The following is a 23,071-nucleotide window of genomic DNA, read 5'->3' as shown; positions in this document are numbered from 1 at the left end:
GCCACCGCAACCTCGACCTGCTGGGCTCCGGCGATCCTTCCGCCTCAGCCTTCCAAGAAGCTGAAATTACAGGCACGCGTTACCACGCCTGGCTGATTTTTTGATTTATTGTAGAGATGAGGTCTCGCCTGCCCAGGCGGGTCTCGAACCCGCGGGCTCAGGCCATCCACTCACCTCAGCCTCCCAAAGGCGCGGGATGACAGGCTGAGCCACCGAGCCCGGCTTCTTCCTTCTTCTTGAAACCCTCTCCTTTCTTATTTTTTCTTACATCAGTTCTCCTGGCTCTCCTCCTATCTGTCTCACATTTTTCTGTGCCTTCTCATCATCTCCAGTCAGTCTCCCAAATTTACAATCCCCACAAAGATGTTGAGCCGCTTTACTAATTTTTAATGCGGTTTCTCCCATTAAAAATCTCATCACCATTTTATCTACTCAAAACTGTTTCCGTTTTTTCCTTATATGTAAAAACAAAGCACTTGCTATTATTTTGAAGGTAGCTCTCAGAACCAGATGCTGGAGAGGGCACTGGGCTTCACAGTGGGTATGTAGCTTCTGACACAAAGCTGGAGAGAATGACTAGATTCAGTCCACTAGCCTTTGCAACTAGACTTACTGACAAATTAGAATTTGACAATGATTTCTAATTATTTTATATTTATTTGTTTTGAGTCAAAGTCTTACTCTATTACCCAGGCAGGGGTACACTAGTGCTGTCACAGCTCACCACAGTCTCAACCACCTGAGCTCAAAGATCCTCCCACCTCAGCCACCTGAGTAGCTAGGACTACAGGTACACATCACCATTCCCGACTAAACTTTTAATTTCTATAGAGACGAGGTCTTGCTATGTTTCTCAGGCTGGTCTTGATCTCTTGGGCTCAAGAGATCCTCCCACCTCGGCCTTCCAGAAAGCTGAAATTACAGGCATGAGCCACCATGTCTGACCTACTGTTTTATATTGAGATCTAAGAGCTCTGATTGGATTTTGCTGTGTGTGGGGGGCCATTTTCTATGTTTCCTGAAAATGACTAAATGATTTAGTATGACCAAAAAATTTTGAAAAGTGGGAAATACACCCGATGCTGAATATAACTTTCAGCTTTTCATCATCTAGAAAAAGTTTATTTATTTTCAGTTTCTTTTCTCTTGCTTAATTCTCTTTTCACTTATTGACTGCCTGGCTCATTCATTCCCCAAATCCTGGTTGATTGTCATTCAAGAAACAGTGGTGAATGAGAACAGACACTACTCAAGTCAACTCCCTGCTTAATGGCAGGACTGACAACTGTCATTTGAATTCACTGTTTTCCCTTTACAGATACAGCTTGGTTCAGTTTAATGTCTGCAATATAAATTTTGGTGCTATTTTCTTCAATTTGTACAAGACCCCAAGGAACCTGCAGAATCTCCCTATAGTAGTTGAGAGTTCTTAGGGTGTGTTTCACACTGTTCAGGAATTAGCCTTTCAGTGCTGGCTGCATCTCATGAATGGGCTCCTTGTCATTGATAATCTCTGCTAGACAAGTTATTTAAAAGAGGCTCTTCTTACTGTAAGAATGTGAAAGTCCACACCATAATTGACACTCCAGTGTTCTTAAGGTCTCTAAATGCTTAGGATACTAAAATGGTTTTAGAGTCACTTTAGATTCTTTATGTGGGAGTCATAAGCTATTGTATGAAAATATGTCTTGAATTTGTTTTGTAAATACCTCTCTCTTTTGTCTGTAGTGTTGCTTCTTCAGGTGATTGGATGGAGGGACAGCTTTGATGTTGTCTGTCATCATTAATTGTACAGGTCAACTTGTCTAGTCAATGGTTTGCAGATGTTTGTCTAAACACCAATCTAGAAGTTGCTGTGAATGTATTTTTTAGATGCGATTAAATTTAAATCAATCAACTTTGAATAAAGTGCATTACCTTCCATACTATGGGTGAGCCTTATCCAATCTGTTGAAGGTCTTGTGAGAAAATATTGAGGACCGAGGTTCCAGAAGAGGAAGGACTTCTGCTTCCAGACTGCTTTTGACTCAAGATTGCAGCATTGGCTTCTGCTGAAATTTACATTCTGTCTGACTACCCTGTAGACTTCAGAGTTGCCAGTTTCTAAAATTATGTGAGCTAATTAAAAAAAAATCTCTTTCTCTCACATCTGTCTCTCTCAATCTTTCTTTTCCTCAAACTCTCTCTCTCTCTCTCTCTCTCTCGTGTACCCACTCATTCACATACCCACACACGTTTTCTTTTCTCTCCATCCTTTAGTTCTGTTTCTTTGGAGAACCTAATTACACTGTCCTCTCCATCTACTAGCCCACTCTCATAGTCAATTCATATAATCTTCTTCTTTCTGTTTAATTCAAAATACAAAATCATCACATGAATGGACTCTTTTATGATTGTTACATGATTACCAAACATGGTAGGCCAACCTGTCAGAACCAGTGGATTTGTTATTTTACATGACAAAAGGGACTTCGCAGATATGATAATGTTCTTGAGATGGGAAAATTATCCTGGATTATCTTGGTGGATCCAGTGTAACCACAATGTCCTCATAAATGGGAGGGAGGAGGATGAAAATATGAAGAATATGATGTGACAACAGAAACAGATCAGAGTGACATGACAGTGAGCCAAGAAATGTGGGAGCTTCGAGAAGCTGGGAGAACAAAGGAATGGATTCTGTCTAGAGCCTTGAGAAGGAACAGCCCTGCCAACACCTTAATTTTAGCCTTTCAAAACTCATTTCAGACTTCTGACCTCCAGAATTCTAGGAGAATAAACTTCTGTTGTTTTAATCCACTAAATTACTGGTAATTTGTTATAAGAGCAATAAAAAAACTAATAGATCAAGTATACCTGAAGTTCAGCCCTGCATGTAGCCGTAGTCAAGTTGAGATTCCCACTACACAAAAAATGAGCAGTTAAAATACAGTGTGATAGACTCCCACTTCTAACCAACTGGTACCAGACTTGCCTTCCTGCCATAAATAACTGGAAAAATGGACCAAATATATTAAACAATCCTTTTTGGGCATTAGACAGCTGGTATCTCAGCAATGTGATCCTTCAGAGAGGGGGAAAAATGAGGTGAGTCCTCTGTTTATTCCAGCTTTGTTCTTGTAGGCATTTTCTGGATTATGGTAGAGGAAGGGGAACCTACAAGGATAAGTTTAGTGATCTCTCTAAGTTGAAGAGACAGAGGCTAGAGTTTGAGTAGTCTGTGGAAGCTGAAATCTGGACTCTAAATAGAAAAATTGTCCTAGAAATGTATAAAGATCTTTGCGTTTTTAGCTGAATAACTAGGCTACACCTGTGTAGAGTAAAACTCTATGATGTAGACAATGAAAAACTGTAAATTGCAAACTGAGAAATTCTCAGAGCTCACGTATGGCTGTGAGATATTTGAGTCCCAATTGGGCAAAGTGGAGATTAAGCACATAGTGTACTTAGTAGAGACCTCAGAATGGTGGTAGGGCTAACGTAGCCCTAGTGAAAAATCTACTGTAGACTTAACCTGAGTTTATAAAAGATCTCTAAAGAATCAAACTACCCTACAAGTTACTTAACTGCCTATTGGAGCATAGTCCAACATCATTTATTTTAAAAATTAGCACATCCATTATCACCCATCCTGTAACTTAGATCCCCATAACTTTCTCATCTTATAACATAAAAGCTTTTGAACAATATCTCCCCATTTTCACCAGCTCTCCCTGCACCAGCCACTGACAACCACCATTCTACTCTCTGCTTTTATGAGGTTTAGTTTCCATGATTCCACATGTAAGTGATATCATGCAGTATTCACCATTTTGTTCCTGGTTTATTTTACCTATCATAATATCCTCCAGGTCACACATGACATGATTTAATACTTTTTTTATGGCTGAATAATATTCTATCGTATGTGTATGCACATATATACATACCATATTTTCTTTATCCGTTCATCTGTTAATAGAAACTAATGTAGTTTTCACATCTTGGCTATTGTGAATAATACAATGAACATGAATGTGCATATATCTTAGATACTGAGTTCATTGCCTTTGGATATATACTCAGAAGTAAAATTGCTAGTTCATATAATAGTTCTATTTTTTGAGGAACCTACATATTATTTTCCATAATGGCTGTACTAACTAATATTTTACAAGAATTTTCTTTTCTCCACATTCTCAACAACACTTGTTATCTCTTATCTTTTTAATGACAGTCATCCTAACAGATCTGAGGTGATACCTTATTATGGTTTTGATTTACATTTTCCTGATGATTAGCTGAGCACATTTTCATATATATTTGACATTTTTATGTATTCTTTTTTAAAAAAAGGTTGTTCAGATTCTTTGTCTATCTCTAAGAATAGAGCTATTACCTTTTTTGTTTCTGTTTTGCTTTTGAGTTATATAGTAACTCTTTATCAAATAAATTATTTGCAAATATTTTCTCTAATTTTATAGGTAGCTTTTCCATTTTGTTGCATTTTATCCCTTGCTGCACAGAAGTTTTTAGTTTTATATAGTTCCACTTGTTTATTTTTACTTTTGTTGTCTGTAGTTTTGTTTATCATATCAAAGATAGCAATACTAAAACAAATTTCTTCTAGAAGTTTTATGGTTTCAAGTCTTAATTTGAGTCTGCAATCCATTGTGAGCTAATTTGTTTATATAGTGTAAGACAAGGGTTTAATTTCATTATTTTAAATGAAAATACCTAGCTTTTTCCAAAATCATTTATTAAGGAGATTATGCTTTTCACACTGCCATCTTGGCACTTGTGTCAAATATCAGCTGCACATAGATGCCATATATACATGGCTTATGTCTGGGTCCCTCCTTTAGACTTCATGTCTGTTTTACATCAGTGCCATGCTGTTCTTATTACAATAGCTTTGCAATCTAGTTTGAAATCAGTGAGTGTGATACCTCTAGCTTTGTTCTTGCTCAAGAAGACTTTAGCTATTCAGGGTCTAATGTGGCCCCATACAAATCTTATAACTTTTTCTACTTATGTGAAAAATATAATAAGAATTTTTATAGGGATTTCCTTGAATCTATAGATCACTCTGGGTAGTAGCAGGGACATTTTAACAATATTATTTTTCCAATTCATGAACATGAGATATCTTTCCAGTTATATGTCTTCTTCAATTTCTTTCATTAATGTCTGACTGTTTTTTTGCTTTTTTTTGAGTTGGAGTCTCACTGTCACCCAGACTGGAGTGCAGTGGCCACTCCCAGCCACTGCAGCCTCGACCTGCTGGGCTCCAGCAATCCTTCCACCTCAGCCTTCCAAGCAGCTGGAACTACAGGTACATGCTACCACTCCTGGCTAATTTTTGACTTATTGTAGAGATGAGGTCTGACCAAGTTGCCTAGGTGGGTCTCAAATCCACTGGCTCAGGCAATCCACTCACCTCAGCCTCCCAAAGCGTTGGAATTACAGGCTAAGCCACTGAGCCCAGACAATGTCTGACAGTTTTAAGTCTTAACTTTCACCTTCTTTGTTAAATTTATCTCTAAGTATTTTAGTCTTTTTTGCTGCTGTTGTAAATGGGATTGTTTTCTTAATTTTTTTTGAATAGTTCTTTCTTAGCATATTGGAATACAACTGGTTCATAAATGTTGATTTTGTATTTTGAAAATTTAATTAATTTGTTTATTCATTTTAACAATTTTTTGGTGGCAGTTTTAGAGATTCCTATTTATAAAATCATGTCATTTGCAACTATAAACAGTTTTACTTCTTCCTTTCCAATGTAGATAGTTTCGTTTCTTTTTCTTACCTAAATGCTCTGGTCTAGACTTTCAGTCCTATACTGAATAGAAATGGCAAAAGTGGGCATCTTTTTCTTGTTTCTGATGTTGAAATAAAGGTTTTCAACGTTTCAACATTGAGTATGTTATTAGCTGTGGGTTTGTAATATATGGACTCATTTGTGTTGAAGTGCATTCTTTCTAAACCTAATTGTTGTATTTATCGTGAAAGGATGTTAAAGTTGTCAAATGCTTTCTCTGCACCTATTAAAATGATTATTAGAGTTCTTTCCTTCATTTTGCTAATGTGGTATAACATGTTTACTGATTTGCTTATGATGAATCATCTTTTCATTTCAGGAATGAATTCCACTTCATCATCGTATATATGATCCTTTTAATCTGCTATTGTATTCAGTTTACTAGTATATTTTTGTTGTTGAGAATTTTGAATCTGTGTTTATCAAGAATATTGACTTGTAATTTTCTTAGCATTCTTATCTGGCTTTGGTATGAGAGTAATGCTGACTGCCTAAAACTAGGGAAAAAAATTAATCGCAGAAAAAAAAAATCAGTGTTCTTGATGAGATAGTAATAGAAACTATTAAAATGAAAACAAATAAAGAAACAACCACAAAGGATACTAAAGATCTTATTGTTATGTGGAATAATATCAAGTAGTCTAATACATATGAAACAAAAACTGGCAAAACAAAAAGAGATATAGACACATTGACAATTATAGTTGTAAATTTCCACAACCACTTCTTAGTAATTGGTAGAATGAATACACATACCAACGAACATCCAACTAGACCAGATAGGTCAAAGTACCCACACATCAAGTAGAAATTGCATGAGGATATAGAAAGTATTTCTGACTGAATGACAATGAAAGACATGGCATATCAAAATTTACATGAAAAAAGCAGTATATGGAGAGACATTGATAGATTTAAGTGCATGTTTTAGAAAAATGTGTCTAAAATAATAATCTAAGCTTCTTTCATGAATGTTACAAAAAAACCAACAAATTAAACCCAAAGAAACTAAATGGTAATAATAAAAATAATAAAGATAAATGTATTAGTAATACAAGCAAGTAGATAATAATAAGTAATTAGTAGGTAATAATAAGAGCAGAAAGTTATAGAAGGAGAAATGAAAATACAGTAGAAAAAATAATTAAATTAAACATTTTGGGCAACCCGCTTTCAGGTCCCCTCCTGCTGCAGGGTTTTTTTCTGTCTTCCTTAATAAACTTCTGCTGGGACTTCCGGCAAGATGGTGACAGGGTAACCCAGTCTGTGAAAACCTTTGCAAAGAACTGCAGTGGGTCTCTGACTCTCGCCCCGGGGGTTACGGACCCCAACATCGCAGCCTGTTCTTCATACGGAGCTCGGCTGTTGCCACCGCTGGGACATCGCAGCGGTCTGGACAGCCACTGCAGCACAGACACCGCCGCCGCAGCTGCTGCAGCTGCTGCAGCCACCGCCACCACCGCCAGTAGCACATCGCACCACCCGGGCCGGAGGCGATCCACAACTTCAGTCCTTGAAGCCCCTTCAGGGAAGATCTGCTGGGATTGCTGCGACCTCTCCTGCGACCGAGACGTCCTGCCCGCCATAAGTCTCCTGCTGTCTACCCTGAGGCAGGCAGCCATCTTGCCATCTTCAGCCTCTGCCATCCCTGTCCTGCCCCACCCCCTCTGGGGCAAGCAGCTGAGATAGCACCACCTGCTGGTGATTCAAGGTAACAACACCGAAATGGGAGAAACAAGCTTGATAAAGACATAGGCCAGAGTGGTGAACAGAGGGTGATCTGAACTGTCTTTCACAGCAGACCAGGGGCAACTGACCCTAACTGCAAACTAATTTACCAGCTTGAAAAGAAAACTAGAAATCAGACCTGAAAGGACATTGGACTTAAACGAAATGTCTCAGAGTGTGCTTCATTGATTCTGTTAGTTTAATGACTTAATTCTATTCCTACTGTATTGTTCCTTTTTTCTTTTTTCCTCTTCCTTTTCTTCTCTTTTCTTCTCTCTGTAAACCATATCTTTGTATAGAGGAACAACACACTAATAAGGTGGTTGGATAGCTGGTATGTTAGCATCACTATATGCTTTAGTTTTGTATGTATGAGAGTTGGTTCATCTGTAGCTGTGCTCTATTGTTTTTATCTGTTTCAGTATAGGCCTCTCTCTCTATGTGTTGGCACACTCGTTTGTTTCTCCCTTACTCCTCTATCTCTCCACCCCTCTCTTCAACCCACTGTCTGCTCTATTCTCTCCTCTCTGCTAACTACATTTTATTTCAGGAAGTAAACCTACAGCCCCACTGCACGGACAGATTCCAAGGCAGTGGGAAGCGGGATCCAGATTATTCACACACCTGTCAGCGAATATCAGGACCTGCAGATAGATTTTGAATCACAGCTCCCCTCTTAAGTAAATCTCAAAACTGCAAAAAGGACCACCCCCAACCTACAGTACAACTCCAGAATTGAACAAAGTAAGAGGGCATACATAAAGAATAGGAGATTGAACAAACAGAAGTAAAACCAATCCCTTTACCCCCGAATAACAGAATTAAAGAAGATGGTGATGTGGAGGGAAGGAAAAAGTAGGGAGGGGGAAAAACCACACAAATGAAGAAAAACCAAAAGAAGAATATAGGTCTCACACAGACCCCTGGGAGATCAGACACTGAGAAAACAGATTCTGGAACACAAACAATGAAGAACCCCCAGAATGACTGGTTACATGCAACAAACCCAGACATCCAGACATTAATGGAGAGAATTAAAAAAATTGAGGAGAGACAAGAGGAAAATAGGAATGAGCTGATGTCAGAAATGACAGCAGTAAAGAATACTGTGATGGAAATGAATAACAGACTAATAAGCATGGAAAGCAGAATCAGCCCAGCAGAAGAAAGAATCTCAGAGCTCAAAGACCAAAACACAGAACTAACTCAAACTGCCAAAAGCATTGAAAAGAAGCTCAAAAAGACAGAACAAAACCTGCAAGAGATGAATGATCACTTCAAGAGACCAAACCTAAGAGTAATTGGGCTTCCTGAGGCAGAGAGAGAAATAGAAGCCACACTGGAACAAACATTTCATGAAATCATTCAAGAAAACTTCCCTCATCTCATCAAGGATGAAAAAATTCAAGCACAAGAGATTCAGAGAACCCCTGCAAGACAACAAATGAGGAGATCAACTCCCAGACACATAATAATTCACCTAAACAAAGTAGCTATAAAAGAAAAAATCCTAAAGGCAGCAAGAGAAAAAGGCCAGACTACCTACCAGGGAAAACCAATTAGAATAGCAGCAGATTTATCCACAGAAACCCTTCAGGCTAGGAGAGCCTGGAGCCCTATCTTCAAAGTTCTAAAAGATAAACAATTTCAACCAAGAATAACCTACCCAGTCAAACTAAGCTTCATTAGTGAAGGAGAATTGAAATCTTTTCCAGATATCCAATCCCTAAGAACCTACGCTGCCACCAGACCACCTCTACAAGAAACACTTATTAAAGTACTGAACACAGAAGAAAAAGAAAAAAACAACAACAACATTCTTCACAAGAGTACAGGCAAAAGATTAAAAACACACATGAATCAACTCCAAAACCCAAAGAAAGACAACAAACAAACAGGAACAACTCTGTAAGAACCTTATGACAGGGATCAACTCTTGCGTTTCAATTATTAGCCTAAATGTGAATGGACTAAATGCACCACTGAAAAGACATAGAATGGTAAAATGGATAAAATATCATCAGGCAACAATCTATTGCCTTCAAGAGACTCCCTTCACTAGAAAGGACACCCACAGACTCAAAGTAAGAGGATGAGAAACAAACTTTCAGGTGAACGGAATACAAAAGAAAGGAAGAGTAGTGATCTTAATTTCAGACAAAAAAACCCTTCAAGTAATTAAAAATCAAAAAAGATACAGAAGGCCAATACATAATAATAAAAGGCTCAATCCATCAACAAGAAATATCTATCCTATACATATATGCACCCAACATAGGTGCGCCAACTTTCATAAAGCAACTTCTAGGAAAACTAAAGAAAGATATTGACTCTAACACCATCATAACTGGGGACTTTAATACCCAACTCACAACCCTAGACAGATCATCAGGACCAAAAATCAACAAGGAGATCCGGAGCCTCAATGTGACTTTGGACCAAATGGACTTAATTGATACCTATAGAACACTCCATCCAAAGACCACAGAATACACATTCTACTCATCACCACATGGAACATATCTAAGATTGACCACATACTCACCCATAAATCAAGCATAAGTAAATTTAAAAGGACTGAAATTCTACCATGTACCTTCTTGGACCACAGTGGAATAAAAATAAACATTGACACCAACGAAGTCTCCCCAAAACCCACAAAGACATGGACACTAAGCAGCATGATGCTAAATAACTACTGGGTCAATAATGAAATCAAAACAGAGATCAAAAGATACCTGGAAGCAAATGAAAATGAAGAAACATCTTACCAAAATCTCTGGGATGCCCTAAAAGCTGTAATAAGAGGGGAATTTATATCCCTACAAACACACAGGAGGAAAATGGAAGGAACAGAAATTGACAACCTAACAAGCCACCTAAAGAAGCTGGAAAAGCAAGACCACAAAAACCCTAATTTCAGCAGAAGAATCCAGATCACCAAAATAAAAGCCCAAATCCAGGACATAGAAGACAAAAAGATAATACAAAAAATCAATGAAACAAAAAGCTGGTTCTTTGAAAGGGTAAACAAGATCGATGGTCCCCTCGTTAGACTGACCAAGAAAAAAATGAGAAAAAAACCAAATAAGCACAATCAGAAACACAAAAGATGAAGTCACATCTGACCCTGAAGAAATACAAAAGATCTTTAGAGACTACTATGTACACTTGTATGGAAACAAGCTTGAAAACCTCAAGGAAATGGAGGACTTTCTGACATCACACAGCCTACCTAGGTTGGAACAAGAAGAAATTGAGACCCTAAATAGACCAATAGCAATCAACGAAATTGACTACGTAATAAGAAAACTTCCTACAAGAAAAACCCCTGGTCCAGATGGCTTTCCAGCAGAATTTTACAAGACGTTTAATGAGGAGCTGATACCAATCCTACTGAAGATATTCCAGGTGATTGAAAAAGATGGAACTCTCCCCAAATCATTTTACAAAGCCAACATCACATTGATACCCAAGCCAAGTAAAGATCCAACAAAGAAAGAGAACTACAGGCCAATATCTTTGATGAACATAGATGCTAAAATTCTCAACAAGATCCTAGCAAACCGGATTCAGCAATACATCTCAAAATTCATCCACCATGACCAAATAGGCTTCATTCCTGGGATGCAAGGTTGGTTCAACATTCGTAAAATCATAAATGTAATTAAATTCATCAACAGATGTCAAAACAAAAACCACGTGATCATATCATTAGATGCAGAAAAAGCTTTTGATAAAATCCAGCGCCCTTCTTGATAAAAACCCTCGAACATCTAGGCATACAGGGAACATATCTCAAAATAGTAAAAGCCACCTACGAGAAACCCACACCAGCATACTCCTAAATGGACAAAAATTGGAACCAATTCCCCTGAAAACTGGAACTAGACAAGGATGCCCATTCTCACCCCTCCTGTTCAACATAGTATTGGAAGTCCTGGCTAGAGCAATCAGAGAAGAGGAGGCAATCAGGGGTATCCAAATAGGAAAAGAGGAAGTCAAGTTATCTTCTTTGCAGATGATATGATTGTGTACCTTGAAAACCCAAGAGAATCTGTCAAAAGCCTCCTTACATTGATAAAGGCCTTTGGCAAAATCTCAGGATACAAAATAAATGTACAAAAGACAATTGCATTTCTCTATACCAATAATAAACAAACAGAAACCCAAATAAAAAACACAATTCCATTCACAATAGCCACAAAAAAAATGAAGTATCTTGGCATCTTCCTAACCAGAGACGTGAAAGACCTTTACAATGAAAATTACAAAACACTGCTCAAAGAAATCAAGGATGACATGAACAAGTGGAAAAATATCCCATGCTCATGGATTGGAAGAATCAACAATGTGAAGATGTCCATCTTACCTAAGGCAATCTGCAGAGTCAATGCAATACCCATCAAATTACCAGCAACATTCTTCTCAGACCTGGAAAAAACAACACAGGAATTCATATGGAAACACAAATGTCCAAGAATAGCCAGAACAATCCTCAGCAAAAAAAACAAAGCTACAATCATCAAAACAGCTTGGTATTGGTATAGGAACAGGCATATAGATCAATGGAATAGAATTGAGATTCCAGAAGCAAAATCTCAATTTCTCAACTAACTCATCTTTGACAAAGCACCCACCACCTATCACTGGGGAGAGAACAACCTATTCAGTAAATGGTGCTGGGAAGACTGGCTGACCACATGCAGAAGATTGAAACAGGACCCCTATCTATCCCCATGCACAAAGGTTAACTGCAAATAGATCAGAGATCTAAATGTAAAACCTCAAACCATAAGAACCTTAGAAAAGGAAGGAAATACCCTCATGGAAATCGGAACTGGCATGCAATTCCTGAACAAAACCCGAAACCCACAGATCATAAGAGAGAAGATAGACAAGTGGGACCTTATTAAACTGACAAGCTTCTGCAAAGCCAAAGAAACCATCAAGAGAGCAGGGAGACAGCCTACCGAATGGGAAAAAATATTTGCAAACTCCAGGTCTGACAAAGGCTTAACATCCTGGATCTACAAGGAATTCAAATGTGCTGAAAAGAAGAAAACAAACAACCCCATGATAAAATGGGCAAAAGATATGAACAGACACCTCACAAAAGAAGACATCCACGCAGCCAACCAACACATGAAGAAATGCTCAACCTCACTAATCATCAGGGAGATGCAAATCAAAACCACCCTGAGATACCACCTATCCCCAGTCAGAATGGCAATTATCAACAACTCAAAAAATAACAGCTCCTGGAGAGGGTGTGGTGAAAAGGGAACACTTCTACACTGTTGGTGGGAGTGTAAACTAGTGCAACCTCTGTGGAAAGCAGTGTGGCGATTCCTAAAAGCTCTAAAAATCGACCTTCCATATGACCCCATAATCCCTCTACTGGGAATATACCCTGAAGACCTCAAATCACTCTATAAAAAAGATACCTGCACACATATGTTTATCACAGCATTGTTCACAATAGCAAGAACCTGGAAACAACCATGCTGCCCATCAAAAGAGGACTGGATGAAAAAATGTGGTACATATACACGATGGAATACTACGCAGCCATAAAAAAGAACAAAATCATGAATTTCGCAGCAACCTGTATGGAACCAGAGTCTATAATACTGAGTGACCGCTCACAAAAACAAAGATCCAAGTATCACATGTTCTCACTCATATAATGGACCTTGAACATCCAATGTAATACTATAAGAAAATGACTGACAGTACTGGGAAACTATGGGGGGGAGGGGGATGGGATTAACAGTCGCAAATATCTGTCTGGGGATGGGGAAACACCTCTTATCAACAGGGTGCCTGAATGAAACGTAATTGTACTCCTAACCCTTAACTGTACCCCACAAAATTATAATAAAAAATATTGATTAAAAAATAAAATAAAAAAATAAACTCCTTCTTTCTCACCCCAAAGCAAAGAAATTAATTAATTACAATTTTATTCTTAAAATTATCAATAAAATTGAAATTATTAAAGCTATCTTGAACAGAAATAAAGAAAATGACAGAAGTTACCAATTACAATAAAGTAGAAGGGATATCATTGTAGACTCTGTAGACATTAGAAGGGTAATGAGGGAATATGATATTATGATATAGACAATATGTCAATACATTGATCAGTTTAGAGATAATAGATACATCTTTGAAGGCACAAATTACAAAAACTGAACAAAGAAGAAAGAACATTTTGATAGCCAGATGCCTAGGATAAAATTAAATTTATAATTTAGAAGTTCACCACAAAAAATGCAGTCCAAGATAGCTTCAATTATAAATTCTAGAAAATCACTTAAAAAAAAAGTTATCATATGCAAACTCACAGAATACTGAAAAAAAGAATAATTCTAAACTCATATGGTATTGGCATTACAAAAAGCGAATACCATAAAACTACAGATTAATATACTTTGTGAATGCAAAAGCAACATTTTTAAAGGAAATATAAGAAAAATCAAATTCAGAAATATAAAAAGGTAATACATTATACTAAACACAATTTCTTTTTGAAATGGGAAATTGATTTTTAATATCAATCAATACATTTTATCATATTAACACAATAAAAGAATCCAATTGTATAATCATCTCAATAGATGAAGAAAAATAACAAAATTCAACACTAATTAATGACAAAAGCTCTCAAGAGTTTGAAAATAGATAGACATTCTTTCAATGAAAAAAGACATCTATAAAAACCTTCATGTAACTTTTTCAATGACTCTAAGATTGAGGAAAAGACTTTTAAAATGTCTCTCACATTTCTTTTCATCATGGTATTGGAGGTTTCAGCCAATGTAATAAGTAAAGTAAAAGCCATAAAAGGCATATACTTTGGAAAGAAAGTGGTAATTGTGTCTTTACTTGTAGATTATATGATTATATATTTGGAAGATCCTCAGATTATATATTTGGAAGATCCTACATAAAAAGCTACCTAGACTAAAAATTGAATTTAGCAAGATTATAGCATACTGAATCAATATAGAACAATTAATCTTATACTTTGGCTATCAATAAATATTTTAAAAATGAAATTATCATTCTATACAGCCAGCATAACCCTGATACCAAAATCAGATAAAGATACAACAAACAATAATTACTACAGACTAATATCTCTGCTGAACACAGATGTAAAATTTCTCAACAAAATAGTAGCAAACAAAATCTAACATCATATCCAAAAGATAATACATTATGATCAAGTGGGACTAATCTCAGGAGTACAAGGATGACCTAACATAAGCAAATCAGTACATGTCATACCTCATACCAATAGAATAAAGTAAAAAAAAAAAAGATTATCCCAATAGATACAGAAAAAGCTTCTGATAAAATTCTACAATGTTTCAGAATAAAAACTCTTAGTAATTTAGTAATTAGGCATAGAAGAAAAGTCCTTCAATATAATAAAGACTATATATGACTAATTCACAGTTAACATCATTCTCAACAGTTAAAAACTGAAAACTTTTCCTCTAAGAACTACAACAAGACAAGGATGCCAACTCTCACCACTCTTATTCAATGTAGTACTGGGAGTTGTATACACAGCAATTAGGAAAAAGAAATAAATAAAGGGCATTCGCATTGGAAAGGAGAAAGTCAAATTGTCCCTTTTTGCCGATGACATGATCTTATATAGAGAAAAGCATAAAGAGTCTAACAAAACCTCTTAGAACTGGTAAATGAATTCAGTGAAGTTGTTGAATGAATGCAAAATTAATAACAGTAATCACTAGATGAAAACACCTTCATGAGGTTATCACTCAGATGGAAACACATCAAACACTACTTTCTTTTGCTTTTTTTGTTGTTGTGGTAGTGGTAAATAAATAAAAGTCTATCTTTTCATTTCAGATTACGAAAATTTTTTAAGTAGAGAAGCTTGGCATTTGATTTATTTTTTTCTACTGAGTTTCAGTAGTACATAAAAGTTATATTTTTTACTCAAGGATACATTTGCTTTTTCCTTAGAAAATAACTTAGTAACAAAAAGAAAGTTATTAAACTGAGACTAAAGACCCTAAAATTAGTGTGTTCTTTTAGACTAGTCTTAAATATGTGAGACATCAGGTCACAATAATCAGTGCTTTGTATACCCTCTGTAGATCACCTGATATCGTGTGCTATTTTCCTTCTTAGAAAAGTAAGCTTCCAGCAACAATCTTCATATGTGAATCTTCTTTGAAAGATCTCACTATCAATTTAATAAGGTTTTGAATAAAACTCTATTATCAGGGGCCAGGTTGCCCTGATGGAGGGTCCCTTTGGGGCCACAAAAGAAGGTCAAACACAAACAGGAAAATTAGACAATCTGATGGTCAGAGAGCATCTGAAAAATAAAAGTTCTTTCACTGAGTTTGGTCAAGATGAAATTAAACTTCATCCTCAGAAGTTGGAGACTAGCATACTTTCAAGACTCCATTAAGAGGCACATGAATCAGTCTCTTGCTAGACATTGAGGTAGCCTTTGTTATTTCAGAAAAAATAAGCTGTTTGGTTGCACCTGAAATTCTATAAAAGTATTTTAAAATGTCAATCATTAATGTGCCATAAAGTATGGGAAGTTTTGTCCTTAGACATGAATGGCAGTTTGCAATGCCAATTGGTTGAGGATTAAGTGATAAAAAGGATATGCATAAACAAATGATGTGAGAAGACCCGTCAAGGGCTTTCTGATTGTATTCAAACAATATCTTGACTACATTCTGTGGAGATAGCTGTGATGGTGAGGAGAGTTTTGAAAGTAGCATCCTAAATGCCAAGCATTTTCCAACCCTTTATGGCTCAAGGGAACATGGGTACTGCTTGGTTGTTGGTCATTGCTATCTCTGTCCCTGATCCTCCTTCATAAGGCCAGGACACTTGCTAAATTTGGAGACTAATCAAACATATACTTTTGACAGTTTAATAAATTTATTTCATGATTGAGTGGAGATATTGGGGTCACAGGCATCAGGGGTAAGGGTTGGGCAATGCTCCAGATCACTAGATCTGATTTCTTTCATATGTTTAGACCAGAATCAGGTCATCCTTGGAGCCATTGCTTAGGGGTTTGAAGACTATGAGGTCTGACAATTAAGCTCAATAAATCATCCTAGAAAAAGTGCTACATACCTCATTGCTAAATATCATGGTCATCTTCCAAGTACTACCCTTAGAAAGCTATGCACTGATGTCAGTGCCCGGTCTACCTGTTAAAGCAATTTTGGAATTCTTTCTCTGGAATAACCATCAGAGCCATCATCATGAGAATGTCGGAGTTTGAATTAGAGCAACAAACATTAAATTTCTTATTAAACTTGGCAAGAGGGAAGTGAAATCAGGGAAATGTTGATCCAAGTTGATGGAGATAATGCCATGAAGAAAAGAGCAGTGTACAAATGGATTGAACATTTTTCTGAGGGAAGAGAAAGTGTTGCTGATGAAGAGAAGCCAGGACAGCCAGTAATGAGCAGAACTGAAGAAGACATTGCAAAAATTTGTTGAATTGCGTGTCAAAATTGTTGGTTGACTATAAGAAGCATAATGGACCAAACAAACATCAAAAAAGAAACAGAAAAATTTTAACCGGGCTCAGTGGCTCAGCCTGTAATCCTGTGCCTTGGGAGGCTGAGGTTAGTGGATTGCCTGAGTCCGTGGGTTCAAGACCCGCCTGGGCAACTTGGTGATACCTCATCTCTACAATAAATCAAAAAATTAGCTGGGTGTGGTAGTATGTGCCTGTAGTTCCAGCTACTTGGAAGGCTGAGGAGGAAGGATCACTGTAGCCCAGCAGGTCTAGGCTGTGGTGGCCAGGAGCGGCCACTACACTCCAGTCTGGGTGACAGAGTGAGACTCCAACTCAAAAAAAAAAACAAAAAACAAAAATTTTAACTGGAAGTTGTGACATGAGAAAGGTATGTGCAAAAATGGTCCAGATTTCCAGGAAGATGGTAGTGTAACCAGTCAGACTGCCTGAGTCTCTGTGTATGGGGACTATATGAACAATTCTGAATGTATTTCTGTGTGTAAGTGACAGTGTGAGAAGCTGACTGAGTGGGGATTTGAGAACAAGTGGCCAGGGCCTTCCTGGTGAAGCCACTAGTGCCAGAGCTGGCACCACAGCTGCTCTGCTTGGACCCTAGTGCTTCCAGAGCACACAAGCTGAGTGACATTTTCTAAAATCAGCAGAGCTTTTCCTGAGAAGAAAAGCTGGAGTGCACCAAGCATCAGGTTGAATGCTTCAGCAAGGACCATGGAGGGAGAGTGAAGTGAAGGAGCCTGAGGCAGAGTCCCAAGGAAACAGCAGTGAGAAGCCAACCTGAGCCTGGACTGGGCTCCAGAGACTTGCCAGCAGGTCATGAGATCTGGAGACTGTGGTAACTGCTGCAGAGGGAGTTATTGCCCCATTGGTTACAGGAGCTGTAGCTGGCAGAGAAACTGACCAGACTTTCTAACACCTGGGCAAAGAAGTGCTCCAGAGCAGCCTCTGCAGAAGAACAGAACTACATCTTGAGACCAGGTACTATCTCTGTGCTGCATTGGAGCTGCTGCTCTTTGCAACCTCAGAGAACATTGCCCCCATTGCACAAGCCCTGGTGTGTAACAGCAGGTGTGGAACTCCAGATAATCCACCCTTCACCCTGAGCCAGTTGCTGGGCAATAGATACAGACAGCAGAACTGCCTGAGAAGGAGGCTGGTAAGTGCTTAACTGACTCCCCCCTCAACTTCTAGCCACAAGTGAAAGAGATCAGGAGGGCAGAGCAGAGACAGGAGACCCAATCCCCTTCCATGAACTGGATGCCCTGGGAGCTGTGACAAAGCTGGAAGAGGAAGTAAGGAAGTGATATCCCAAGAAATCCTGTGTCAAGTTATTTCAACTCCCTTCCCGCACATGGGTATGTGATAGCTACCAGTTGTAAGCAGTAGGGGGTGAAGATTCTGACATTTTAAGTTCCAACAGTGAAGAGGGAACCTGCAGTAACAGCTTTGCAGTCACAGAACCCGTCATAAGAGGAATCCCCTCCCAAAGAGACATACTAAAACTGAGAACTATTTATCAATGTTTGTTTTGTTTTGTTTGGGAAAGTATTGGTTTGCTTGTTGGATTATCATGCTTGGTTGCTTTTTTTGTTGGTAAGTTTTCTCTTTACTTTTCTTCTTCTATTTCTCTTTCTTTGTTCTTTCTCTTTTTCTATTTTTTCTTTCCTCTTTTTCTCTCTTTCTGCTCCTATCTCTTTTTTATCTCTTTTCCCTCTTATACTCTGTCTTGGACTCAGGAGCTATGCAAGCATACTCACTGTAAAGTCATACTGAGCAGAGACAAAGAGTGAGTCCCAGTTGACCCATTCACCAGATAGCAAATATTATAACCTGCCAACAGGCTAAGAATACTTGTAGTCTCCCCACCCCATGCCCTAGTAAGTACCCTATTCTCAGTTCTATTTCATAATTCAACAGATCCATAGCCCCAGCTCAAGGAACGCCAAAAGGTAGAGCAAATATCAGAAGTGACTGCTTCTCCATTTTCCACTGAGCAATGAAATTAAAGAGAAAGATAAGAGAACTGCTACAAATGAAGAAAAACTAATGAAAAACTGATGGCAACCATCAGAGTCCCAGCAAAGAGTTAGTGCTAGAAAGAACAGCTACTGGGGCACAAACAATGGCTATCTCCCATAACGACAGTACCCAGAAGGTACTTTTGGAGATCAGGGAATCATTGGATGGACTGAATAAAAATCAAGAAATGCAAGGGATAAAGCTAAATGAAATGGCAACAGAGATAGATAGGCTCAAGAAAGTGTACTTACAAATAACCAAAATAAAGAACTTCATCCAAGAAATAAGTAACAAACTGACAAACATGCAGAACTGACCAAGCAGAAGCAAGAATCTCAAAGCTGGAATATGAAAATATGGAATTAACCTAATCTATTACAAATATTTTTAAAAATTTAAGAAGAAAGAGGAAACTCTCCTAGAGATGTGCAATTTTATCAAGAAACCAAACCTACATCTAATTGGACTACCTAAAATAGAAAGAGAAATGGAAAACATCTTGGAACAAACATTCCATGAGTTCATTCAATAAAACTTTCCTCATTCAGTCAGAAAGATGGCTATTCAAGCACAAGAGATCCAGAGAACCCCTGCAAGAGATCTTATGAGAAAACCAACCCCCAGACACATAGTAATTTGCCTACACAAAGAAGGTATAAAAGAAATCATCCTAAAGGCAGCAAGGGAAAAAGGTCAGACTACCTACTGGGGAAGGTCAAACAGAATTTCTGCAGACTTATCTGTAGAAACACTACAGACCAGAAAGAATTGGACTCCAATATTTAATGTTCTCAAAGATAAACAACTTCAATGAAGAATTTCCTACCCAGCCAAGCTAAGCTTCATCAACGATGGATAATTAAAATCTTTCCCAGACATCCAATCCCTAAGAGAATATGCTGCTTCAAGACCAGCTCTGAAGGAGATGTTTAAAAAGGTGCTGTACACAAAAGAAAAAAGAAACAGCAGAAAGAACATATACTTCACAAGATCACAAACACAGAAGCTGCAGAATATACTGCATACCTCCAAAATGAAAACACACACACATATGAATACAAAACTAAACAAAAACAAAACAATCAGACAAACCCTCACATTTCAATAATCAACCTGAATGTGAATGGACTAAATGCACCACTGAAAAGATATAAAATGGCACCTGGATGAAAACACATGACCCAGTAATTTGCTGCCTCCAGGAAAAACACCTCCCACAAAAGATGCCCACAGACTCAAAGTTAGAAAATGAAAAACAACTTTTCAGGTCAACAGATCACAAAAGAAGGCAAGAGTCGTGATCTTAATATCAGACAAAACAAACTTCAAGCTATCAAAAATTTTAAAAGATAACAAAGGACACTACATAAAGATAAAAGGCTCAATCCATCAACAAGAAATATCTATCCTAAACATATATGGACCCAACACAGGAGCACTAGCTTTTATAAAGCAGCTACTAAGTAAACTAAAAAAATATACTGACTCTAACACTATCATAGCTGGGGACTTAAATACTCCACTGAAAACCCTAGATAGATCATCGTGGCAAAAAATCAACAAAGAGATCTGGAACCTCAACTTGATGTTTGGCCAAATCGACTTAGCAGATACCCACAGAACACTCCACCCAACAACCACAGAATATACATTCTACTCATCACCACATGAAACATACTCCAAGATTAACCACTTCCTTGACCATAAATCAAGCATGAACAAATTTCACAAGATTGAAATACTGTCATGTACCTTTTCAGACTACATTGAAATAAAAATAAATATCATCACCAACAAAATTCTCCCCAAACCCACAAAGACATGGACACTAAAAGCATAATGCTGAACAACTCCTTGGTCAACACAGATATCCAGGCAGAAATTAAAAATATTCTTGGAAGCAAATGAAAATGAAGAAACATTTTACCAAAATCTGGAATGCCATGAAATCAGTACTAAGAGGGTAACTCTATGAACATACATCAAGAAAACAGAAAGAGAACAAGTTGACAGCCTAATAAGTTACCTAACAAAGGCAAGACCACCAAAACCCTAACTTCAGCAGGAGAATTCAGATTACCAAAGTAAAAGCTCAAATATGGGACATAGATGACAAAAATACCATAGAAAAAAAAATCAATGAAACAAAAAGCTGGTTCTTTGAAAGGAAAAACAAGATTGATGGACTCCTAGACAGAATAACCAAAGAGAGATAGAGAGAGAGAGAGAGAGAGAGAGAGAGAGAGAGAGAGAGAGAGAGAGAGAAAGCCCAAATAAACACCATCAGAAATTCAAAATATCAAATCACAACTGACCCTGAGAAATACAAAAGATTATCAGAGATTACTATGGACACCTATATCAAAATAAACTCGATAACCTAAATGAAATGGAGGACTTTCTAACATCACACAACTTCCCAGTGTCGAAACAAGAAGAAATTGAGACCCTAAATAAGCCAATAATAACCCAGGAAATTGACTCTGTCATAAGAAATCTACCTACAAAAAACAAACAAACAAAAAAACCCCAAAAAACCCTGGACCAGAAGGATTTCCAGTGGAATTCTACAAAACATACAAGGAGGAGATGATACCAATCCTATTGAAAGTATTCCATGCAATTGAGAAAGATGGAATTCTCCCCAAATCATTTTACAAAACTAATATCACACTGATACCCAAACTGGGTAAAGATACAACAAAAAAGGAGAACTACAGGCCAATATCTCTTATGAATATAGATGCAAAAATTCTCAACAAGATTCTAGCAAATTGGATTCAACAACACATCTCAAGAATCATCCCCATGACCAAGTAGGCTTCATCTCCGGGATGCAGGGCTGGATATAAATGTAATTAAATACATCAACAGATGTGAAAAAAAGAAACACATGATGCAGAAAAAGCTTTTGATAAAATCCAGCATCCTTTCTTGATAAAAACCATTGAACGCCTAAGCACAGAGGAAACATACCTCAAAACAGGAAGAGCCATCTATGACAAACCCATAGCCAATATATTACTAAATGGACAGAAATTGGAAGTATTTCCACTGAAAACTGGAACAAGACTAGACTGCCCACTCTCATTCCTCCTGTTTAATATAGTATTGGAAATCCTAGCTAGAGCAATCATCAAGATAAAGAAACAGTGGGTATCCAAATAGGAAAAGAAGAAGACAAATTATCCCTTTTTGCTGACAATATGATCCTATACCTCAAAAATCCAAGAGAAACAGTCAAAAACCTTCTTGCACTGATAAAAAGACTTTGGCAAAGTCTCGGGGTACAAAATAAATGTGCAAAAGACAGTTGCATTCTAATACAACAAAAATAAACAGGAAGAGAACCAAGTAAAAGCACAATTCCATTCACAATAGCCAATAAATAAATAAATAAATAAATAAATAAATAAATGTGAAATTCCTCAGCATCTTCCTAACCAGAGAAGTGAAAGATCTTTACAATGAAAACTACAAAACACAGCTCTAAGAAGTCAAAGATAACACAAACAAATGGAAAAATATTCCATGCTCATGGATTGAAAGAGCCAGCATTGTTAAGATGTCCATCCTACCAAAGACAATCTACAGATTCAACGTTATACCCGTTAAATTACCAACTTCATTCTTCTCAGACCTGGAGCAATAATACAGAAATTCATTTGGAAACATAAACAACCACGAATAGCCAAAACAATCCTTAGCAAAAGAAACTAAGTGGGAGGTATCACACTTCCATATTTTAAACTTTATTATAAGGCTACAATAATCACAACAAGCTGGTATTGGTACAAGAACAGTTATAAAGACCAATGGAACAGGATAGAAATCCTGGAAGCAAAACCTCAATTTCTCTACTGACTCATCTTCGACAAAGCCTCCACTAATAACCACTGGGGAGAGGAGAACCTATTCAGTAAACGGCGCTGGGAAAATTGGCTGACCACGTGTAGAAGAATGAA

The sequence above is a fragment of the Carlito syrichta genome, unplaced genomic scaffold, assembly GCF_000164805.1.
Source record: "Carlito syrichta isolate Samal-C Ts95f unplaced genomic scaffold, Tarsius_syrichta-2.0.1 Scaffold309893, whole genome shotgun sequence".
Lineage (NCBI taxonomy): Eukaryota > Metazoa > Chordata > Mammalia > Primates > Tarsiidae > Carlito > Carlito syrichta.
Note: the sequence above shows the minus strand (reverse complement) of the source record.